This window comes from Siphateles boraxobius, unplaced genomic scaffold (genome assembly GCF_051911475.1).
Source record: "Siphateles boraxobius isolate OS27281-9 unplaced genomic scaffold, OSU_SipBor_1 31, whole genome shotgun sequence".
In the NCBI taxonomy this organism is placed as follows: Eukaryota; Metazoa; Chordata; class Actinopteri; order Cypriniformes; family Leuciscidae; genus Siphateles; species Siphateles boraxobius.
In genome coordinates, this window is record NW_027508931.1 from 2,866,299 (window position 1) to 2,875,695 (window position 9,397).

General features: G+C 37.5%; 1 protein-coding gene across 1 annotated transcript in view; it reads right to left on the reverse strand.

Annotated features, from left to right (window-relative positions):
• The window catches only part of siah1 (siah E3 ubiquitin protein ligase 1), a 29,240-nt gene extending 20,140 nt beyond the window's left edge, over positions 1-9,100 (reverse strand). The window contains exon 1 of the mRNA XM_077193343.1: positions 8,934-9,100. The gene's annotated coding sequence lies outside the window, so the exon portion shown is untranslated. The remainder of the gene's footprint in view (positions 1-8,933) is intronic.
• Between the last annotated feature and the right edge of the window lie 297 nt (positions 9,101-9,397).

Below are 9,397 nucleotides of genomic sequence, written 5' to 3' on the forward strand. Positions count from 1 at the left end.
AAGTAGAATCGCTTTTGCTCTTGGGTGATTTTAATGTGCATATTTGCTGTGGTAAGGACACACTTTCAAGTGAATTCTTAAATCTGATTGAATTATTTGACCTGGTGCAATGGGTAAATAGCCCTACTCAATCAAGTCTAACAAATGACCCAAATTGATGTAAAAGTTTGTGAGACACATTTTTCAAATCATATGCCTGTCACTTTGAAGTAGGGCTGGGCGATATGGCCTAAAAAAAAATCCCCGATTTTTTCACAAAAAATCCGATTTACAATTTAAATCGATTTTTTTCTCTCCCTACTTAAAATCAATCTGCAGATGACAAAGAAATTGTTCAAAACAAGTTTTAACTTTATTTTGTTTTAATATTCCCTTCTGGGATTTGATCTCCATTAAAGTGCAATCAGAAACAACAAGCCAAAAAGACAAGAGGACAGGCCCTGTCTTTGAAAACAATGAAAAGTAACATAAAATAAAATGGGTGGATTGGGATTGGGGGATGTGTAAAAAAAACAAAAAACTTCCATCACAATAAGTGGTTTTTGATTGTCAAATTATTTGGTAACTAAACATAATTTTATTAAGTTTACAGGTATGCTATTGTTTTTATTATTGCTTAACACAAATTTCATAATTTCAATTCAATTCTGATCTTGATTCAATATAAATTCCTTTGGATAAATAGGTACAGTAGATACGTTAATGTGTTAATTGTTCTCCCAAAAAAAAAAAAAAAATTCACCTAATGCTGTAAACATACAGAGAGCCCTGTCAGCTGGTATTATTAAAGGTTAAAACTAACTCAAATTAAATATAATGCGTTTTTTATTTTATAATGCGTCTAACAAACATGCGTGCTATGGGTCATTAAAAGCCATCCTGAGGTAAATGTAACGTTACGTGACATGTTGTTCTCCAGCTGTTTTATGGACCTCTTTCCGCGGTTGAAAAACACTGATCGATCGATTTTATTACATTTCGGTAAGTTTGTAGTAAAGAGTAACAGATGTTCGGTTCACGTGCCGCTTGAACTGAGGTCTGCCAGCGTTCTTTCACGTCACATTTACAAGCGCCAAAACGGTGTTTATTGATTGGATTTTGTAATAAAATTGACAGAATCTGAGAGCTGATAATCTGTTTCATATCGATTGTAACCTGCTCTGTCTTGTCTGTCGGTGTCAGTGTCCTCTTTGCTTCGCGATTTTTCTCTGCGTGAGAAAATGGATGTGTGGCGTGAGAGCGTGTAAAAAGTGACAGAATTGCGTCTCTCACCGTGAACTCGTCAGAGTTGGCGGCCCTGCAGATTCAGCTTGTAGCCTAAATGTTTTCGGCGGCTGTGCTTCTGCTGCCGCGGTCTTGCTCATTTGCCATGTTGTTTGTGTATCTCTATCATGGCAAGCGCTGAGCCCGGTCGGAATTACGGGAGCCCAGATGGGAGCGCCGGCGGTTGTTAAAGAGAAAACCGATTTTCATTAAAAAAAAATCGGCGTAAACTACACATTCGAGTTAATCGATAAAATCGATTTATCGCCGAGCCCTACTTCTAAGACATCGACTGGCATTCAACCAGTGCTTTTGGATGACTCTGTGTGCCAAGGAAACTAAGTGATTCTACAAATGTTGAATTCTCTGTGCTGTTTAAAACCAAGAGCAATCTTCTCAGGCTAGAATCTTCTCTGCTGCTTTTAGGCATGGATGAACATTGGACTTTGTTAAAAATCCACCTGTGTCGATACATTTGATTTGTGTTTTCTGGGTCTTAATGGAGCAATACAGTTCAAATTAAATCCCTGGTTAAATGAAATAACTCGTTCCCTCAGAAGACAATGTAGGTAGACGGAGAGAAGATGGAAAAAGAGCAAACTCCAAGTCTACTATGAATCCCTCAGAGACTCTTTATTTCAATTACTTTTCTAAAATTATTAGGGATAATGCTGGTAATCAGAAATTCTTGTTTTTGATTATAAATTCTATTAATGTTATTATGGACAATTTGAAACCCACCCGCTGAATAAACGATATGATGCCTAGTCGGTTGTTAAAGCAGGCTTTCGACTGTATCAGTGAGTTTAGTAGTCTGGATGCCAGCCCGAACTCCGCAAACAAAAAATTTAGGTCGGGAAGTTCGGTCTGGACTCGATCCGTTGAGGTTCGAACAAAAATTGTTCGAACCAATCAAATTGTCAGGGCGGGCTTTATATGATGATGGACAGATGAGCAACCATAGACATATCTATTCGAGCAACGGTAACGTAACCACCCACGTCAGAGCGCTTGGTAGGGCTGTGCAATTAATCGAATTTTGATTTCAATTTCGGCTCCCAACGATCTCCAAAATAGTACAATCGAGTAAAAACGATTATTTTTCCATGTTCTGTTTTGCTATTTTGTCTTGTGTTCTGAATGATTCGCGCACACGCATATCCGCCCCTCCCGAAGCCATAAACTCTCTCAGCCTATACAGTCATAAATTGCAAGCACAATAAACTTCACAATAACAATTGGCTAATATAATATAGACTGGAGTGAGACCACAGACGTCTCTCGAGCTGTTGCGATCTCTTTCTGCTCGATCACTGTAGCGCCTCAGTTCAAGCGAACGGCAGCAAGCGCGCACATGACCTGATCATGTGTTCCGCTTTACAGCACAAAACAAATCGAGAATGAACACAGGGAGCGATATTAACCCCTGTCTGCTTGTCCGGGAAAAGGGGATTTTTAAGTTTCAAGTGAAAGGGTTTTGGTTGCCCGACCGATCTTATACAGTCAGTGTAAACAGAGATTGGTAATGGATAGTTTCTGGAAGCTGCGCTGCCTAACAGCTCACACAAAAACTCACAGAAGAAACATACTGAGGTAGAAATGTAGAGTTTTTTTTATTAATAATATATGATATAGTTAAGTAACATAACACGACTATGGGCTGTTCTATAATATCACGTTTGCAAATGTTACATTGAATTTAAAGTTTAATAAACAAGTAGCCTAGTTTATATATAGTAACTTACATTTTAGACGCAATATTGACTGGTTTTTTTCTATTTCACCGACGAAAATAGTTACAAAAGAAAAGCAACACTAAGCGCTGTGTTTTGTTACTGAATGATTCATTATTTTGAATGAATCGTTTTAATGAATGACTCAATGATTCATATATTAAGACAGTCACTTGACGCCACCTATTGATTTATTGTTTAAAGGTATCATTGATTTTATTATTTATTTTATTATTTGTTTAGAAATTAATCTCATAATATTTTTACAGTTGTAATTTTGCAGTGTAAATTAATTTTATTGATAAAAGCCCTTTTTATGAAAACTGAATTTGATCAAATGTAAGAATTTGACATAAAACATATATTTAGTTAGGTTTAATAAATAGTCCTTTATAAAGGTAAATAACGCCCTGGTGACCCCCTACAACAAATTACTTTGTAAACATGTCACCTTTTTCACCACTTCTGAGTTTGCAGGTCTGTTTAATAGTTCAAAAAGTACAATAAATGTTAAAATTTCGATTTTTTAAGAATTGTTGAAAGGTGTCTTTTAATAAATGCAACACATTCCCAAAGTCATGTGAAATAATCGTGTTAAATAATCGTGATTTCAATACTGACCAAAATAATCGTGATTATGATTTTTTCCATAATCGAGCAGCCCTAGCGCTTGGGTTGAATTCATGGATGACGCTGGAGAATTGAGTTGTGTTTATTCCGCTATCGCGCGTGTTATAGAAGATATAGACAGCGCATTAATTTTAGAAGAGGAACAGAGAACCGCGATCAAGGCATTTGTCAATGCGAAAGATGTTTTTGCCCTCCTTCCTACGGGATTCGGAAAAAGTTTAATCTATCAACTTTAATCTATCTCTCAACATACGTCACTTACACAGTTACTCTGATTGGTTCTAGGTCTATCCAATTAAGTGCAGAGGCCTTTTATTTCCTAGTTCAGTTGACACACGCGACACGCCCCATAAATCACAGCCCAATGGAACCGTATCAGACTCACATTCTGACTAAAATCTGAGATTGACGGCTTCAGGCTATGAGTTTAGTGCATTTGACCAACAAAACCCTGCTAAGAGGCTCATGCCCACAAGCGTTTAAACGCACTGTGGTGACACCCATGCTGAAGCAGCCAAATCTCGCCCCAGATGATGTGAAGAATTATAAACCTTAATATATTGGGTTAATATATAAATCTCACAGCTGCCTTTTGTCTCGAAAATTTTAAAAACGTTTCAATCCGGCTTTAAAGCAGCCCACAGCAGAGTCGGCACTTCTGAAAGTTTTAAATGATATTTTTTTTGGCACTAGACAAAGGAGATGCTGTTATTCAGGTGTTGCTGGATCAGAGCACAGCCTTTGACATGATTGATCATGATATCCTTATCTCTCACCTTGAACATATTTTTGAAATGGTTTCAATTAGGGATGGGCTTTTTCAAAAATATTGTACTCAAATATTCGGGTTCATAAAAATCGGATATTCGTTTATTTAAATGTCGTTTAATGAGAAAGACGTTATTTTTTAAGTTTAAGGTTTTTGTCACCCTTTCTGAACAAGCTTACATTAGACAATATACACAACAAGCTTACTATACATCTTAAGGTTTTCTTTTAGTTGAAAACATTTAACAATGTGTAAATAAAAAAAATATAAAGAACAAAAGCATTTAAGCTCAAGCAGCGCGAACAGAAAAAAATGCTAATAAAGCAAACTGCGCAGTTCGTACAGAATGTACATGCACTCGAGTCAGCATTATAGTGTTTATATTGTTTCATGTTCATGTTGAGAAAAACTATCCACATGCTCGAGTGAGAAAATGTGCTGTGCTGACAGAGGTTGCAGAGAGACAGCGTGCAGAGTGAAGTTACTAACAGCACTTTGTGTTCTGTTCTTTAACCTGTCTCCCTCAACAAACTTAAAGAAAGAATATGTCTCGATATCTTCTGATTGCAAAATGATTTTATCTCGGATGACGATTCCCTCGGGGTTACAGCTGCGCTTACCTGCAGTCTTTAGATGCAGTGATGGACAGCAGCTTCCTCAGTCGACTGGTGTTTGGATTTCATGCGATTTCTCATTGTGGTGGTGATATGATAACTCCGTTTCAATAATAATTGATTAAAAGTAATTTCATTTTGTAATATTTTCATCCAAGTAATTTCTAAACTTCACGAGGTAGACGACGACATTATGTGATCAAATACAATCCACTTGTTAAACACGCTTCACAGCGGCACTCAGTGCATTTACTTAGAGCTGCAAAAAAATTAAATAAAGAAAATTCGAATAGTATTTCATTTTTCGAATAATAATTAAAGATTGAATATTAGAAAGTTTGAATATTCGTGCACATCCCTAGTTTCAATCCTTTGTAAGTGATAGATATTTTTCAGTCAATTATGGAAATTCGACCTCCACTAAAAGACGCCTTCCATAGGGTGTACCGCAAGGGTCTATTCTCTCTACAACACTTTTTTCTTTGTACTTGCTCCCATTGGGTAGCATTTTTTGAAAGCATGGATTATCCTTCAACTGTTTCGCCAACGACACTCAATTGTATAAGACACTCGACGTAATCTTTGGATTGCCTTTTAGCTTGCCTAAATGATGTTAAAAACTGGATGGCAAAACATTTCTTAATGTTCAACGAAGACAAAAATGGCTGCCTCCATCCATTAGATCTGCTAAATCTATATCAGTATTCAGGAACTTGCTCAAAGCGCATTTATTATTGACTGCTTATAACAGGTAATCTCAATGTGGTGTCTGTGGTGTGAGATTTGTTACTATGCATGTTTTATATTTAATCTTTTATTATTTTTTATTTTAATCTAAAGCTTCAGGCGCGCGCATTTCAGGCGTTTCCGAAACGGTCTCTAAAACAGCACACGCATATACTGTTAGGAGTCCTCTTTCACTGCTTATTGCACTTGAATGGTTTAAAATCACAAGTCTTGAAAACGCATTCAAATGATAAGCTTTCAAGACTTCACAGCACAGCAACATCACGTGGACTAACCACGATAGAGACGGTGGTCCAAAAATCTCTACCGCTATATCGCCTGACCCCATGTTCATCTCCAAATTAATGGGCCACTCACTTCAAAAGTGAAACAGAAGCTACACCTGAATACAAACAGGGGGAAATGAAGCATAAGATGCACACACTTCATTTGTGATTCTATCCCATCCATTATCTCTTGCTCATCTCTACGATGCCTTCTCAATGGCCAGAGTCCATTAGAGCTCTATCCTGTAACTCTATATACAGCAAAAGCTCAGGGCAGGGGCTGCTAATGTAACTAGCAGCTATAACTAGTGGTCAACCGATATTTTTTTGATGGCCGATATTTTTATATATATATATATATATAAATAAACTAGCCTACTGAAGACGGAGAATGTGAGTGAACGCTGTCTGCTACAGTTCTCTTCTCAGGCGCTGAATGCCAACCGTCAAAATATAAGTCTGGAGCGCCGTTAAAATAAAATACCCGCTACCAACACATCGGCCAATCAGCAGGGCTCGCAAAATTTCAAAATCGCTGGTAGCCCTTCGGGCAGGCACTCTTCTGATTTTGATAGCCCTAAATGAATTTTACTAGCCCAAATAAAAAGACAATTTTTAATGTAGAAAATTGGTTAAGAGTTAAGACATCAACATTTTTTAAATCGCTGATCTATGCATTTATTCACATGAAAATTCTCGGCACTAACAATATTAGTAGATCTTATTAAAAGACTAATTAAACCCAATGTAACGTTACTATTGAAATTTATTTCTAGCCATTGTAATGTAATTTTTTTTCTAAAATTGTTATATCTGATTTTGCATTGTATTAGCAACAAGTATTAGTTTTTTTGCCATATCACCCAGCCATTGTTAAAATGAATGGAGAATATCTCGTGTTTTTCTGTGGGTGTTCGGCCATTTCCATGGGTGCTTAAGCCTCCGAACACCACTTTGAAGTATCGAGGGGTATAGCAAGTATAAGTAGTGGAAGAGCGATGCAATGGGATAGAGAGTGTGAAATGGTCGATCCCTGCTCTATACTCCCATTTCAGCTATTCTAAAAAGGGTCAGATTACCTCACCATTACCCTGGCCTGAAGCTGTGGAACCTAACTCTTAAAAGACAAATGTCATTTTTTGGTCACATTTCTGTGACCAACTGATCGTGCAGCTGCCCCATAAAGACAGTTTGAAAACACAAGAGCCACAAAAAAAATAACTCCAGTCACTGAATAACACTCTAAAGAATAATATCCAACAATGCAATTTAACAGAAACAAATGTCTTGCAAACACATAATATTTTAAATGTAGGCATTAGGAATAGCCCAAATAAAAAAAAACATGACCATTTAGACAGAAAAAACACTTTCATTGCCTTATGAAGATCTCACTAAAGTGCACAAAGCTCTGCAGAAATAATCAATAACTTTGTGATGAACACTCCATAACATGATCTCTAGTTCACTGCTGAGGTGTAATGAAAGAGAAGGATTGCATTTCCAAGCATCAGGACACACAGAGACAAATCGAATGCATCCCAAATTCAAGGCAGAAGGGTTTATACATTATTAACCTTATGCCTTCTGCATTTCTCAAAAGCATTGTGAGCTAAGTTGATATCTATTATTTACCCTGGACAATCAATCCTTCATCAATCCAATAGAGATGTCAATCAGCAAATGAGATATCACAGAAAGATGGTTTATTTACAGCACTTAAAATAAGTAGACTGAAGGTTCTCTTAAAATATATTCTATGCTGCAAAATATCAAGTCTGTCGCAACATTCCAGTGTTTATAACAACCTTACCTTTCTAAAGATAGTAGAATAAGGTTAGTTACCGAAGTGATTTGACCCTCTCCTATCTAGCTATTGCTTCAACCAACTGCAACTTAACCTCAATTACTGTAATCGATAGGGGAGGTACTTAAATGGATCTTTAAGGATAAAGAACAACGAAAACAGTAAAGCTCAATTCAGTTGCAACAAAGATGCAAGCAAAACATCTCCCTGGCAAATCGCAGTCGCTTTGTAAACAAAACGGTGTGGTGATCCAGATGCCAAGTTCAACGCGTCTGTGAGCGCGGAAGCTTAAAATAAATCCCGTGTGTAGCAGAGACACGGGCATTCGTGGACATTAAGCTTCTTTAGGTCTCAAAGCAATCACATGCACACACACATCTGAAGATTTTACTGTAACATCTTGGGTTTGAGAGAGTCATGTCGAGACTCAACACCAAGTGTCGTTTGACGGCTAGCTTTATGGATGTTTTCTTTAGGACTGATTTCTAAAATCATTACTGGGTATATTGACCATAACGGTGATAAATTGGTTCCTACATCACATACTAGCCCAGCTAGCCCTGTCTCTGTGTACATATGTATTTAATGACAGGATTATTTTGCAGCGAATACAGAATATGTCAGCCAAGCCATCACTCTTACGCTTAGAAATAGTCTAGTATGATTCAACGTAAATTAATGAGGCCTCAAGCTTACAACTAAATATTAAACACCAATACCATGTCTGCATGCATGCATCCGATTATTAACATTGGAAAGAACTCCGATGATTAGCCTAGATTACATTTAATTTCATCACATTAACAGTGTCTCACTTAGCACAAGCATAGATAGCTAGCAACATCGGGCTAATAATGGTTGGATTAACCAAATTTCAGCGTTTAAGAGAATCAAAAAAACATATTAAAACAAACTGGCTCTGAACCACACCGGGAATCTTAAAGTGTTAACAGAAATTAGGTCAAATAAATGGTGTATTCATGAGGAACACAGTAAAAGGTTTGATAGCATGGTTGGCTAGCCGCTTTTTAAGCTAGCTAGCTCGCTAAAAAATCAACAACAGAACCATTATCCTCGAATGAGGGATTTAAACACTGCACTTACCGCTGGAAAAATACCTTTCTGCAGCCAAACGGAACAATTAAAAAAACAACCCACTACACGTCGGGCCTCGTCTGTTAATCGTTTGGATGTTTGTGTTTCCACATTCGCTAAAAGGAGACGCTGCTGTCGCCCGGCAGTCTCGGTGTCGCGCACGGACTGAAGCTGTTGAAATATATTTTCTCACGGGAGCGGCGCTACAAGTCACGTGCTTCAGCCACATGAACGCGGGAAGGAGAACAACGTTGGGTCAACAATTTACCGGCCATTGACTGTGCAACAGTCTAGTGATGGGATGTCCGTCTCATTACATTTCTACGAATCGGTTCTTTCAAACAGTTCATATTAAAGGACCGATTCAGAAAACTGTTTCAACAGCAACACGTGGCCCCTGACATTCCATGTCTAGTGTAATATGTTTGTTCACTTAAAGGAGCTGTATGTAAGAAATGTATTTCAATTAATCA